This window comes from Brassica oleracea, chromosome C2 (assembly GCF_000695525.1).
Source record: "Brassica oleracea var. oleracea cultivar TO1000 chromosome C2, BOL, whole genome shotgun sequence".
Lineage (NCBI taxonomy): Eukaryota > Viridiplantae > Streptophyta > Magnoliopsida > Brassicales > Brassicaceae > Brassica > Brassica oleracea.
In genome coordinates this window covers 14,870,382-14,886,038 of record NC_027749.1, presented here as the reverse complement: position 1 = coordinate 14,886,038, position 15,657 = coordinate 14,870,382, and the positions used below count along the sequence as shown (strand labels likewise).

The window sequence follows — 15,657 nt, the reverse complement described above, 5'->3', positions numbered from 1 at the left end:
GTTTATGGTTACGTTAATTGCAAAAAGAAAATAAATAAAAATTAGGATAAGGTAGTTTCTTAGTGGCATTTGAGTGTAATTAATAAGTTATTTTAAGAGGAAGTTCATATTTGTAATTCTAATTTAATAAGATATATTTTCGTTATACCTATATGAATGAATAAAGTTATATTAAAATGACAAATTTTTTCGTTCGGAAATCAATTAAGTTATGTTAGGAAATTAGTTTAAGTACCTTTATAAATTTCCGGGCGTGTGGATTAACATTAATCTAACAATACTAAAAACATGATATCAAGCCCTCTAAGCGCGTCTATGCGGGATTGGAAATTCAGGCCAATCAGAGATTGACTTTCTGCCACGTCACTTATGTATCTGAGAGGGTCCTATTTTGAGATCCATCGTCAAACCCTTCATCTTCCTGCACCTCCCTTCTTTCATCAAACGTATAAAAAAATATCATTCACGAATAGATCAACGTTACATCTCTTTCGCTCCTTTAAGGAAAAACCACATTCAACACACAATTTTGCCTTCAGTTCCAAATTAAATCCCTTCTAAACATCTCTCTATTACATCTACCCTTTCATTTCAATCTGAATCCAGCCGTTTTATGTATCTATGAAAGCTCTCCAAACACGACTAAACCCTCGCCACAATCCACCGCAAAAACATGTCGTCAGCAGATTCGTCTTTCTCAATTCCCGTCTTCCTTTATTGCTGATCTTCATCATGATTTATGTCTCGGCTTCATACATCTCCCTCGACAGTCTCCATCTGGATTGATTCAACGTATTGGATTGCATATATGTTGGCTTACGGTATGAAACTTACATTATATTTTGTTTTCCATCATTTTCATTTTAGTTTGGCATCTATTAAAGCTTTCTAGAGTAGATTGTGGATACATTGTATGTCAGGAAAAAAATAGTGTTACTGTGGTTGAAGAAAATATGGAGAGCCTTAAGAAGTACATGTATTTATTTATTGAGTCAACATTTCCCTTTCTGGTTCTAAAAATTTGTTTTAATGTTTCTATTTTCTTTCAGAAACTTCTGAATCTTCTAAAGAAAAAGCTGAGAGTTTCATTGAAGGGAAATAAAAAGGACGCCACTGAATTCTTGGAGGTATATCATTTTAATAAAAAAAATTCGTTCACTAATGTTTTGGTTGGTTTATAAAAAATAGCATGCATCATGTAATGTTTTGTTAGGAGATGAATGAGAAAGAAGCTACATAGATGAAAGAAATCATGGGTCTAAAGGGGAATGGAGTTCTATGTGTCTACCCTCGGGAAAAGAACATCAAAAACATGCTGTCCATCTCAAAAGAGAAGAAGAAAGAGCACCAACGAGTTCAAGCAGGTATAATCATGTATGGTTTGATTTCTCATGTGTAAACATCTGCAACTTTTCATATATGATAATTCCATTCTTCACAATTGAAGTTTGTCCTTTAACTTGGATGAAACTTACCTCATCTTACACAATTGAATTAACGTTGTTACTTTCTTTTATGCAGACTTTTTTTCTTAGTTTTGCTTTTTATGATTTCAAGAATAAAATCAGGTTAGTCCTATGGATGGCACCGTTCTGAGGTTTGGGGAGTTAAAAGAAAGTAGAGGGATGATCGAGCAAGTCAAAGGACATTCCTACTCAGCACCAGGTCTTCTCGGAACAAATTCTCCTTCCCATGGTACCTGAAGGTAAGGATGAATCTGAGGAAGAAGCTGTTGCAGATAAAATCGACAAGTCTTGGTTGAGATTCTCTTTGGCTTCTCCAAAACTGCGGGAGAGCATCTCAGCTAGGTCAGTGAAATATTAGCACGTCTAAGCAGTGACTTTAGTGTCAAGAAAATTGCAACTTATATGATCGAGTTTTCTTGCAGTCCGATGAAGGGGATCTATTATTGTGTGATATACCTAAGACCAGGGGACTATCATCGTATACACTCTCCAGCTGACTGGAATGCATTGGTTCGTAGACACTTTGCAGGTTTGGTTACTCACTAATCTCTCATGACCTTTGTAACTATTGGTATCGTTCTAAAAACACTTTGTTTTTCTCAGGGCGGTTGTTTCCTGTGAATGAGTGTGCTACAAGAACTATAAAAAATCTCTATGTTGAAAATGAAATGGTAATTATTTATTTGTAAACGTACCAAATATGTGTAGGCTTTTCTTTTATCTCCAGATATTGATCGTCAGCTGCTAATCTAATTGAGAACAGGTCGTACTTGAAGGGATATGGAAACAAGGTTTTATGGCACTTGCTGCTGATGGTGCGACCAACATTGGATCTATTCAGGTAAGTTTGATGAAAGTTACATATCCTAACTTTCTAAGCCAAAGAAATTATTGACATTTGCTGTCACAGCTATTCATCGAACCTAGGAGCAGGTGTACGATCCACAAGGTCATGGCGTAAAGCTTGAGAAAGGAAAGGGGGTATGTGGTTTCAAAAGATAACAGATACAAATTTGAGTCTAGGGAATGTGATAAAATAGCAAGGGCTTTCTCCGATCGAGGTCTTCCTCTCTCCGCTTTCAGACCATTAGGGAGGTGGAATATTCTTTTATTAATGTCTTTAGTAATTGGTCGATGCAGGTAGGTGTATTCAACATGGGATCAACTGTGGCGGTTCAAACAGTTCCTCAGATTACAGATTCTGTGTCAAATTCTGTTTGTTAATGACAGTGTCTGAATATGACCCTTTGACAGGCTAATAGCGGTTGAGTGTTGGAGCTACCTAGATGCCTTGAAGAACTCGCTGGCAAGAAATGCTTCTTTCATGATTCAAGTGAAACCATACAATTTCACTCCCAACCATGGCACCTTCACGTACAATGTCTGCAACTTCTGAGGACGTGTCTGTGAAACTCTTTTTTGTGCACTACGTGTCTGTGAAACTCATTCAGAGATAAACAAAGCTTAGTAAAGAAAACATCTTCAACAGCGGTGATTGAAATAACGCATCTACTTATTAGTTATAGGTTGAAAGCAGCAACACAACTCCACAAGCGGCATGGCAGATTGCACAACCACCTGCTTCTGGCACCAACCCGATGGATGGGGCTACAAAAGGGATGGACGTTGATCAACCAACACCACCCAGCTTTGGAGATGAGGAGAAGAGCCTCTAACGCCCCTGGAGTGATTGTTGGAAGTACTACAATTCGTCTTTCCCACCAAGTTTTCTTTTCCTACATTACAAGCTCTACGCAATTACTCTTTTCCGTCGTTTGTGTTTTTCCTATTTTCTTTTTAAAATTTCCTGCAACAAGCTCCATCTGAGAGCAGTGTTATTTTAATTTAAATTAAAGGAAGTTTGACGGCTTAACATGTTCACTAATATTCTTCTGGTATAATTAACACTAGACCCAGCGCGGTTATGAATTTTCAGTTTTTAATTATTTATTTTATTAAATGATGTATTTGTAATATTCATTCATATTATATTCATTAAGTAAATATTTTTTTTTTGCATCTTAAACAATCTATTTTTTTACGAATGTGTGATATCATATAAAAAAAATAAAAAATGAGTATAGAGTTAATTAGATAATTTTAAAAACAGAAATTTTTCTTTCGTGTGCGATATCATATAAATAATGATTCGTCCAGTCAACAAAAATCATGATTATTTTATGTGTAATTTTTTTTATTTTGACAATTTCCTTAAAACTATATTAAATTTTACGTATTTTAACTAGAATATTTTTAATGTCTTTACCTTTTTATTTGAAATGCAACTCAATATTTTTAACAATTATAACAAAATATTTAAAAAATAATTTTAAAATTTGTTTGAAAAATATGAAAATTACATTTTAAATTAAAATTATCCTAAAATATGATAAGTTTTGATGTAAACGAAAACTCAAATTATGTCAAAAATAATGATATTCAATGATAATAACAATTTTAATTGATTATTTTTTAAAAAATACATTTACAAAAATATTGTTTGAAAGAAAATTCATTTATCTTTCAAATATAAAATGAAAATATTATAATTAAATAATAAAAAATATAAATAAAAACCATAAATTTAGCAAATGACAACTGAGTTATATTATGCTAAAATTTTCTTTCTAATAATTTATCAAATGACAAATGATTTATGAACAAATAATACCATATATTTTTTAAAAACATAGTCATTCTTAAATATTTTTTGAATAAATAATTATTTTTAAATTTAATCAACTGAAAATAATATCCGTACAATTGTGTGAGTCAAATTCTAGTTTTATTGATGCATGTTATATATTAGTGCTACATGTTTTAGGTAACATTTTAATGATGCACGTTTTTAAAAATCTCCATTATTAAAATTATGCACGTAAGGATAACTCATGAGTTTTTTTGGTTGATTAAATGACATTATGTCCAAATTTATTTAAGGATATTTTATTAAGGTAACTGAAAAAGACAAACAATAAAATAGGAAGTTTAAATTCATTTAAGCATATTTCATTAATGTAACTGAAAAGACAAGTAATAAATTAAGTAGTTTTATTCGTTTTAGGATATTTCATAAATACAACTGAAAAAAACAAAAAAAAAAGGAGTTTAATTAATGAATTAAGAACATTTTCAAATGGGTACTTCTATTTTAATAATATAGACGAGGCTACCTTTAGTTAGTCCCTTGATGCATCAACATAGACTTCACTTAATGCACTAATAAAAAACCTCACCTTAATCGCATCGTACTATTAATACTCTCTATTTTTTCAAAGAAATACAGTGATTTGATCAAGTAACATAAATGCCGTAGCATTCAACCGTCTACTGATAGTATCATTTTTTTTTTGTAAACTAATAGTATCAAATCTTAAACCCGATAAAAAGGTCATCAACTAAAAGCTGAATGACACTAAAATAGAACCAACCAAAAATAGTGACACAAATACACTTAATATGTTCAACGATGGTGAGGCAAATAATACCAAAAAAAAAACATCAAAAGACACACACAGGTCTAATGATCGTCATTTACAATTACAAGGTTTCTTCAAGTAAATCAAGAACACACCTACACCTCCCTACTTATTCCCTGACCCACAATTCTCTTCGTATGCAAATATCTACAACGTAACAACACACGTTTAAGAAGAACTTCACCTAGATGATTAATTACTCCATAAAGCAACAAGCCAACAACATCTGCGACCCCGCGCGGGTTCTTCCCCTAGTTAGTTTAAAAATCAATTTAAGTTTGTTTATGGTTACTTTTATTGCTAAAGACAATAAATACTAAAAATTAAGATAATGTAGGTTTTTGGTGGCATTGGAAGTAATTAACAAGTTATTTTAAGGGTAAGTTTATATTTGTATTTATATTTTAATAAGATAAACTATATCTTGACCCTACTTTGCAAGTGCTGAATTTTTTATGATGAATTTTTTTTATTAATAACTTAACAAGTATTTGTTAATTTGTAAGAATTTTATGTATTTAGATAAATGATTTTAAATTCAAATCGAACCCGCAATCAAACCGGTTAATCTGGTGATCCGATAATTTAATTTAGGTTTTTAAAAATATCCATATTTAAAAAAAACACCAAAACCCGAGACTAACAGATTGAACCGATGGATGACCGATATGTAATCCAATTTGATTTAAATTGTTATAGTTTCATAATTTGTCACTTTTTAATCTAAATTTAAAGTTCATTGTTTTGCAATTTAATGAAATTATGACGTTTCTACAAAATTTTGTTAGAGTAAATAATAGATATAAAATAATGAGAAATTTGCTAAAATAGAACCAAAAAAACAATCATATTGTCCCTTTGCCATAAAACCTACATTAGATTGTCCTCTTAGTATAATATTTATTGTTAATCTAATTAAGCCCCTCCACTTTTTTTTTATGAACACAAAAGCCCCACTTTAAAGCATAATATTCGATAATTTCATAATTAATTATAAAGAAAAATTAAAAAGTTTCTTTTATCTATTTTCCTACAAACCAAACCCTCAAATCCGACGATCTGGCTTACCGTTGCTTCTCTTCGTCGGCGTTTGTCTTCGGCTACGACCCATCCGCTCCCATCTCTCTGAGGAAGAGTTACGGGCAGACATCAACCTCTCCTATTCTCAGGATCGCCAAGCCGAAAGTACGCTTCTCTCTTATTTACCGAAGCTCGTTCTTTAGCTAAAGTGTTGATCTTTTGTGAAAATGGAATTCAAAGTTCTTTTTATCATTTGATTCGAATCAATTCGCTCTTCTATGTACTGAAGTTTTGTTTTTGAGGTTATTCACCAGAGGTTCGTGAGGAATCATGGCAGGGCAGTTCATACAGCACAAGCTTATGCCATAAGCTAATGCCGATAGGATTAATTGGATTAATGGTGAATGTCCTGGACTGTTCATTTTTCCTTTTCTTTTGCTCTGCAGATGTCGTTGTGAGCATACTTTTAGAGCCAAAACTAAGATTGGCCCAAGCCTGGTCTTCAAATGAATGTTTCATGTGATCCTTTCTAGTTTGTATACATTAATTTACAAGTTTTCAGTTACAATCCTCTGCAAGCTGTGTGAATCTGTGCTACCATATTCTATAACTATTTATAACATAGTGAAAAATGAAGAGTCTTGATACAAGTTTTTGGAAACATTCTATGTTCTCTGTGTTTGTCCACACCAACTTCTAAGGACTTTTTGTAAGGGAGTTGCTCGCCGTCCTTTCAAATAAATGAGACACAGGCACAGCTCTAGCTCATCCCTTGCTTCTTGCTTCTTCAACTCCTGTTTCAGCAACCATTGCAATATAAGCAAAGTCCATCCTCTCATAACCGAGATCATCGACCAAATCCATTGCTTCTTCAATGTCTTCACCTAACACTTGCTCCTGTTTTTGATCTTCTCCAGTTGATGACGATGTTTGAGTAGACTGTGATGATGGTCCAGCAGTTGACTCTCTCCTCAAGCGAAGACTGTACTCTTTGAACATATCAGTCAAGACACTGTAAACCGACTGATACATCTCCTTAGCCGCATGTGTTTCTTTGCCATAGAGCTTCTCAAAACATAGCTTGGCAAACTGCATTTTCTTGGTAGGATCAAACACAGAAGCAACAATAACCATCTTGTTGACATTCTTCATGCCACCCCAATACTTATCAAACTTTGTCTTCATGCCATCAGCCTTGCTTCTCAACTCCTTATCTAAACTCTGACACAACCGTATCAGATTCCTATCTATAATGACTATCTCACCATAACACTTGTGAGAATAGACTGATGTGGAAGCGGAGACAACTAATGTAGAGTTGTAGAAGATGATAAGAAACTTCACTAACCTCTCCACTGCATTCCAATCAACAGTAGCAGGAGGTCCAATCCTTTTGTTCCCATTCTCAACTTCGTTAAAGAAGTCATTGTAGAGCCGGTCTTCTTGTTCCATTTTATCAAAAGCAACCTTGTACTTGATAGCTCTCTGAAGCATGAGATAAGTAGAATTCCACCTCGTTTTGATGTCCAAAGGTAAACTGCCTCGAGTCATCTTTCCCGACTCAACTTTCAGCTGAAATGACTTCTGTCTCTGAGTAGAAGACCTCACATATTGCACCGCATTACGTATCGTTTCCACGTTCCCATCAATATCCTGCAAACCATCTCTCACAACCAAGTTGATAATGTGAGCTGCACACCGCATATGCATGAAGCTGCCATCCAACACCAATGCTTCATCGCCAAGCAAGATGAACTCCCTTTGAAAATTTTGAAGGGCAGATGTGTTAGCTGTTGCATTGTCAACCGTGATGTTGAACACCTTCTCTATAGCCCACTCAGCCAAACACTCCAGAAGAACAGCAGCAATCGTCTGGCCTCTGTGATCACATACATGCTTAAACCCGATGATAAGCTTCCTTAGCTGCCAACTATCATCTACAAAATGAGCCGTCACCACCATGTAGCTCGCTCCAGTAGGATTTGCTGTCCAAATGTCTGTGGTAAGTTAAACCCTCTGCTTACTGACTTTAAACCAATTCTTCAGAGCCTCCTTCTTTCTCACATACATCTGGACAATGTCCCTGGTTGCAGTCCTTCTTGAATGAGGTTTGTAGAGACCAGCCCGATCGCAGAAGTGTCTCCAAGCAACACTTTCAGTGAAAGAAAGTGGCAATTCACCCAACACTAGCAGCTCATTAGTCGCCTCTCTAAACACAGCTTCAGAAACTTTTGCATTCGTCAGACCTCCATCATTCGTAATCACAGTTGAACCTGGAGCTTGGCTCTGTTTCCACGCCAAGTGAGACTTACAGGAGAGTAGATGCTTCCTAAGGTTGGAAGTTCCTTGTGAAGACGCACAGCCGAAGACACGCTGACAATGGTTGCATCTGCACTTGTCACGGTCGTCCTCTGTTCTTGTGTAGTGTTCCCAGACGTCTGATCTTGTGCCTGACTGCTTTTTTGCTGCTAACCGAGAACTACCTCTTGAACAAACATTCCTTTTCCCATTCCTATCACGGCGTGCTTTCTCTTCTTGGGTTTCCTGAACTCCATTCTCTGTCTCAGAGTCAATGTTTGCCGGAAATGGTGAAGAATCCATCTACAAATAAAAAGAGTAAAGAACATCAATAAGAGAAGACCAATGACAAGAACATATCAGTAAGAACATACAGTATGTTACATACTGATAAAATTATTGATTTCAATCTCAACTCTATATAACAAATCGATTTCAATGCCAATTCTAGAAAAAAAAAATCAATTTCAATCACAAAAAAATCGACAAAACAATTTCAATCACAACTCAGAACATCGACTAGGCCTTGGCATGCAAATCAATTAACTATCCTAAATCAATTAAAGGAAACACAATCAATGATCCTTACTTGAGATATGTTTCTTGATGACTCAGAAGCAAAAGAAAGAGAATGAATTTGAGATTTGGTTCCGAAATTCATCTCTTCTCTTTTAATAAGCAGAAGAAGAGCATCTGAAATCGCAAAGGCCGGGTCTGTCGGGAAGAAGAAACGGCTGATACAAGAATCAAGAAAAGCTTGTGTTTTGGAAATCGAAATCGCATAAGGCGTGGGTACTGGGTAGTTTGCATTAACTAGGGCTAGTCTACTAGGGGTAACTTAACTAAGCTTTAACTTGGGTCTAGTCGGATACCCGTATGGATCCCGGATATAACCCGTATCCGACCCGGTACCCGACCAAATTTAAAACCTCATCCGATCGGGTATTTTCCTTTACCCGAACCCGATCCGAAACCCGATTTTTCGGGTAAATACCGGTTCAGATCCGGGAAATATGCCAAGGCCTAACACAGACCAAAAGCCTTTTCAAATTAAAGCTTTATTTGTGGAAGAAAATATATGAAAGGCTGAAAGCTAGTGTCATATTGAAAAGGGGCCTGATTATATCCTGTAAAAATGATCGAACTTTGACATCAAGAACGACAAAAAGAGTAAAATGTTGGAAAATTTTGCATAAGAACAAGTTAAAGAGGAAGAAGACGCACAATTTTTATAGAATTTTTTACATCAAGAGGCACTTTATCACTTTTCAATTACATCGAAGGCCACAATGTACTTGGAAGACACTTTCTCATGGGACCTACAGCGAGAACATACACATTTGCCCTGAATGAGAAGAAAATGAGATATTTCTTAGACAAGAGGAATATAAAAGGTGTTTTTTTATTATTGTTTACTCTAATTCTTAATTTTTTTTTTGTTGATTTTAAAATTAAAAATACATATAGCAAATTTTGTTGATATAATAAATTATATTTTTTTATTCTCTATAATTTGATATCCACTTTGATATATTTTTCTATTATATTTTAAAATCTATCTTTGTACACGTATTCAATGATTGTGTTATGGATGAGTGATATGTGGATGTTTGAAAAACATAGATAACTACATGTATAATATAAGATCACCTTTATCCCCAGAGACCATTAGGGTCTCTTAATGACTTCTTTAGTAATAAATAAGTGTTAAGAACCTTAGTTAAGATACACTTAATTTTCCATCCTCCATTGCAAGTTTCTTAAGTATGAGTTCTTTAAAAAAAAAAATTAAAACATAAATTTATTTAAGATAAAATTTATTTATAAATAAAAAATAACAAAAGATTACATATTAAACATAGATTTAAAAAGAACATACAAACAAAGATTAGTCAAATAAACGATAATAATTTAAAATAAGCGCCGAGCTCAGTTGTTGTCTTCATCACGTCCAAATTTACGCCATATATGTTCAACCAAATCATTTTTCAATTGTTGATGCATTTGTCTATCACGAATTGTAGTTCGAACACCCATAATATTGACGATATTTGTAGGGATATCTGTATCAAAATGAGATCGACATGTGAACTTCCGTTGTCCTCAGCTTGTTGGAACTCCGAAAGATTGAATTGAGTGTATCCATCTCGTTCGTCTTCTACTATCATATTATGGAGTATGATACATGCTCGCATAATCTTCCCAATTTTTACTTTATCACAAAAAAGTGCTGGATTTTTAACAATGGCAAAGCGAGCTTGCAAGACTCCAAAAGCACGCTCGACATCTGTTCGGACAGCTTCTTAACATTGAGTAAATAAAACTGCTTTCGGCCCTTGTGGTATTGGAATAGATTGGATAAAAGTTGCCCATTTCGGATAAATACCACCGGTGAGATAGTAAGCCAAATGATACTCTCTTCCATTGACATAGTAAGTGACTTGCGGAGCTTGACCATTTATCATGTCATCAAAAACAGGTGAGCGATCAAGAACATTGATATCGTTTAAGGTACCTGGAGGTCCAAAAAATGCGTGTCATATCCAGAGATCATATGAAGCAACCGCCTCTAAAACGATTGTTGGTTTACCCGAACCAGGAGAATATTGCCCTTTCCAAGCGGTGGGACAATTCTTCCACTCGCAATGCATACAATCGATGCTTCCTATAATCCCGGGAAATCCACGTTGCTCTCCAATATCAAGTAGACGTTGAAGATCAGCCGGTGCTGGTCCTCTTAGGTACTCATCACCGAATAAATTTATTATTCCTTCGACAAAATTTTCCACACATAACCGAGTTGTTGTTTCACCGAGCCGGAGGTATTCGTCGACCGTATCAGTTGCAGTACCATACACCTAGACACGAATAGTTGCTGTACATTTTTAGAATGCAAAGAGACCAAGCCTTCCAAGACCATCTTCTTTTTGCTGAAAGTATTGAACTTCGTTGGAGAGTTGATCAACAATATGCATGAACAATGGTTTGTTCATTCTAAAACGGCGTCGGAAATAATTTTCAGGATATGTTGGAATATCACTGAAATAATCATTCCATAACTGTGTGTGGCCTGCTTCACGATTTCTTTCGATGTAAACTCGTTTTTTTCGTCTCTTCGATTCATCTTCTTGGCCACCATAATTAAGGAAAAGATTCTCAAATGTTTGATCAAAATGTTGATAAAAAAATTGATCAAAACTTTCATCATCTACTCTCTCATAAGTGTTATGGGAAGAAGATGCCATGAGATGAAAGAGCTTGAGATAGAACTTGTGTTTACAAAACTAGAGATGAAAGAGCTTGAGATATAACTTGTCTTTATAAAACTTGAGATGAAAGAAAGGTCTTGATAGAAATTTTGAATCGTGTGTTTGAGATTGATATTCTGTTTGATGTTGTGTTTGATCTAGTATTTAGATAAAGAACTTAATCACTTGAACTTCTGTTTAAATAAATTACTTGAGATGGAAGAAACAAGAAAGAACTTGCGACTACAAATGAGTTTGAATTCTACAATCCTGAAAACACTTCCTTTTATAACGTTTGATACACTTTGCTTACAAAAGTCCGTGACATGCGACTACAACTGAGTCCGTGACAAGAGACTCCAACAGACTAAAATACAAGACATGTCACATGAGACTACAACATGAGTCCGTGACAAGAGAGTACAAGAGACTAACATACAAAGACATATGACATGATCCTGCAAGAGAGTCAAAGACAGATTCCGTGAGTTGCAAGAGAGTCCAATAACCTGAAACAAACAACAACATGAATCAATAACCATAAGCAAGCACAATAACGTGAATCATTAAACATAACATCAAGAAACAAAACAACAAGACTCATAAAACAGAACAACATATCATTCTCATTACTGAAACAGAGGATGAACAACAAGAATGATGAAACAGAACAACATATCATGAAACAGAACAACAAATCATAACAAGAAACATAAACAAAAGCAAGCACAAGAACTTCAAACAGAAACAGACAACAAAGAACACGACCTTGAGACCTTAGAACTAACTAGACAACAAGCCATTAATCAACTTCTTATTCAGAGCTTCTTCGTAATCAGCAAGAGGTTCCTTTTTGGCTAGTAGACTATCAAGTAGACTCATCTTGGAAAGCCTCTCTTTGATAGCCAGCAGGTCATGCTGTTTGATGGACCACATGCTTTGAAACTCTGAGAGGGTCTTCTCCTCTACCGTAGACTTCTTACCAGCACCCTTTGCAGCCTTAACACCATGGGGTCGAATGGTACCTTGATCAGCTTCACCAGTTGCGTGTGAGCTTGATGATTGTGTACTGTCCTCACACTTTCTCTTTTTAGAGATACCATCGGTTTTTATGGTTGTTGTACACCATTTCTGATCATTCTTCAGCTCCTTCCACGAGTGTTCTAGATTGAATTTTTTTTTATTGTTGTTGTAGAAGATTTCATGAGCTAATTTGAGAATGTCATTCTCATTTTGCCCACTACTTTTTTTCTCTTGTTGCAGCTTCATAACATCCACAAAACTTGGAGACAAGATCAATGATCTTGTGCCAACGCTGCTTACAGTGGCTAGCTTATCTCTGTTCAAGGGCTGCAATCTTCAGACTGGCCGTAAAATATGCTGCAATCCTCTTCCAGAAAGCACCAGATCGTTGCTCATTCCCTACCACGGGGTCTTTGTTGGTGTTTTGCCATGAGGAGATGAGCACAATATCAGCCGTTGGAGTCCATTTCCTTCGCTCTCTACGCTCTGCAGGAGTGGGTTGACTCTCTTCTACTGAACAAAACTGTGATGAAGCTTCAGTGCCTTGACTCTCTTCTACTAAACGAAACACACTGTCTTGTTGACTATTTAAAAGCTCAACAAAGTTTGGTGTCTGCGTATATGGATTATAATCCATATCCGGAAATGTCACAGAAGAGTTAAAGCAAGACAAGAATGTCTTTACTAGATGGAAGAGAAGAAAGAAGTTTAAAACATGATAAGAAAGAGAAGAAGGAAAGCGTGTTTATAGATGGCAGAGAAGGAAGAGAAGAAATGAAGTTTCAATTGCATTCATCACAACCAACCAACTAAAACGACTTGACATTTCTAGCTAACCATCGCTTCTATTTATCACACAACCCTATCCTACTCTAAGATGCATTTATCTACCACATTCATCACACTAAGCAATTCTAGATAACCATCACTTCTATTAATCACACAACCATATTCTAACTCTAACCAACACATTAATGACCCTCGATTAAATTGAGACCAGAACCTAAATCAATTTGTTTCAACAACCAGAGACAGAGCAACACTAACCTTATTTGTGCATTGTAATCCTTTGCTCGCTGAACCTTGGTCATATCTCTTCATCCATCCGGCTTAAGACACATTGTCAGAACAAATGAAGAGGGGTTTGATCCTTCTAGCTGACAACACAAAGACAGAAACAACAAATTATTCAGTAACTAGAACCCAACACAACAAACAAATCAAGATTGAAACAACTTTGCAACAACCAATTCTAAATTGATCAATCCATCTTAAGACAGCATTGAACAGCACAAACGAATCAAAATTGATACACGATCTAGAGACAGAATTGAACAGCACAAACAAATCAAACTTGATAAACCTTGAAGAACATAAAACAGAAGCATTACCTTTCGAGTATCAGACAGCCACCGAGAGAGAGGTCTTGCGCCGTCGCGGAGAGCCATGGAGAGACAGAATCGAAGAGAACAAACACAACAAAATGGAAAAACAAGCGGATCAGAACAAGAATAGACATAATCTAAAGAATGCATAAACAAACAACACAAAATATCTTTACCTTTCCATTCGCGGAGAGCCACCGAGAATCAGGTCCGTCGCCGTCAAGGATAGACACCAAGAGAGAGAGAGAGATTGACTTTTTCCTCCTTCGACGACGGCCACCAAGAGAAAAGTCACCGTTTCATGGTGGAGAGCCTCGGAGAGGAAGAGACCACCTCTTTCTCGAATTCTCTCTCGAGACTGACCAAAAGAAAGAAACTGACCAAAAACCTCTCCTCTATCCCCTAATTTCTTGACACGTGTATGCTAAGATACGTTGCTTCGACGCCCTAATTAAGACCCGTGTCTTAGCTTAATGTGTGTTTTTCATTTTTTTAAAATCACAATTACCTTAGCTACTCTACTTAAGAGCCTGTGATATTAATGCTCTAAGCATGGAACGACACATGTGGATGGGTGTGGGAAGATAAGCGTGGACGGGTAAACATGGACGGCTATTTGTGGATGTGTAAAATTATGATTAAAATTCAAAATTCAGCATAGTACATATCTCATGGTGGAAGACTGTGACGAGCTCGAACCACCGCAGCTTCACCGAGCTCAACTCATCCATGACGATGTTGAGCTCAGAATCCATGGTGTGGCTCACCGAAAAAAGGAGCTGACTCGTTTTGACCGGGGGTTTTGGAGGAGGAGATGACTCGTTTTAACTTTTTGTTTTGTTTAGCTTTGTTTTCATCACTCAAGCTTTGTTTTCTCGATATGTACGTTGTAGTTATTGGTTTATAGTTATTAATTTTTTCATCCTTGAAATTGTGGACACATTGGCACCCATATCACAGTCTTTTAATATGTTACATTTTTAATATCTATGTTTAGTGTTTGAGTTACTACTCTATCCACCACATCAAGCTTCAATTCCTTATCCACAAATTTAAGAGATCTCTCTTGTTCTTTATTCATGGTTATGTTAGCGTCTATCTCCACAACATAATCAAAATCTTCTCGTCCCTGTCCACAGACAAACATTGTTGTTAGAGTTGTGTCCTTAAGTTCAACTATTGTGGAGCTTGCTCTGATGAACCTTTTGAAATTTTTTACATTTATCTCCGTCCACGTATCACCCGTCCACACATTGAATGTCTATTAAGGGCAAAGTTATCCACAGTTTATTGCTGGCCCACAACAAAGTGTCTCACATGTAACAAGTGATTCTGAGTGTAAAGAAAAGTCAAAAAATGGCCTAGAGAATAATCAACTCATTTTATAACTTTGAGAAATGGGTTTCGGAGGAAAAAGACACACAAGTTTTAAAATTTAGATTTTTTTTTAATTTTTCTTTGTAAAGAAAATCTCATAAACACGTTTTAGGAAATTAAAAATATTTTCAAATATTTTTAGAATAAATCATAATTGAACTTGCATTATTTTTGGAAATATAATTATTCTTATCCGTAGAATGCACTTTTACACTGCGTAGAAACAATAAAAAAAATTCCATAAACAGATTCTACCACATATAGCGGTATGAGTTGTGTCTAGATTCTGCATTCCTAAAAAATTAGAATATTTTATAAAAGTAGAAACTGCATTCACAAAAAATGTAGTTATCTTTACAAC

At 35.5% G+C, this 15,657-nt stretch overlaps 3 long non-coding RNA genes across 4 annotated transcripts; all 3 read left to right on the top strand.

The window, feature by feature from the left end:
* Nucleotides 1–494: 494 nt before the first annotated feature.
* On the top strand, nt 495–1,357 carry LOC106326339. The gene is made up of 3 exons (XR_001267202.1): nt 495–821; nt 1,050–1,127; nt 1,214–1,357. It is a non-coding gene; the product is annotated as an uncharacterized LOC106326339 (long non-coding RNA).
* A 207-nt stretch (nt 1,358–1,564) lies between these two features.
* On the top strand, nt 1,565–2,521 carry LOC106326340. 2 transcript variants are annotated; one of them, XR_001267204.1, is made up of 3 exons: nt 1,565–1,995; nt 2,230–2,307; nt 2,377–2,521. It is a non-coding gene; the product is annotated as an uncharacterized LOC106326340 (long non-coding RNA). The 2 variants fall into 2 exon arrangements; XR_001267203.1 differs by having other exon boundaries at nt 2,194–2,307.
* A 3,447-nt stretch (nt 2,522–5,968) lies between these two features.
* Nucleotides 5,969–6,535, top strand: LOC106326132. Its single transcript, XR_001267153.1, has 2 exons — nt 5,969–6,130; nt 6,280–6,535. It is a non-coding gene; the product is annotated as an uncharacterized LOC106326132 (long non-coding RNA).
* Nucleotides 6,536–15,657: the final 9,122 nt, after the last annotated feature.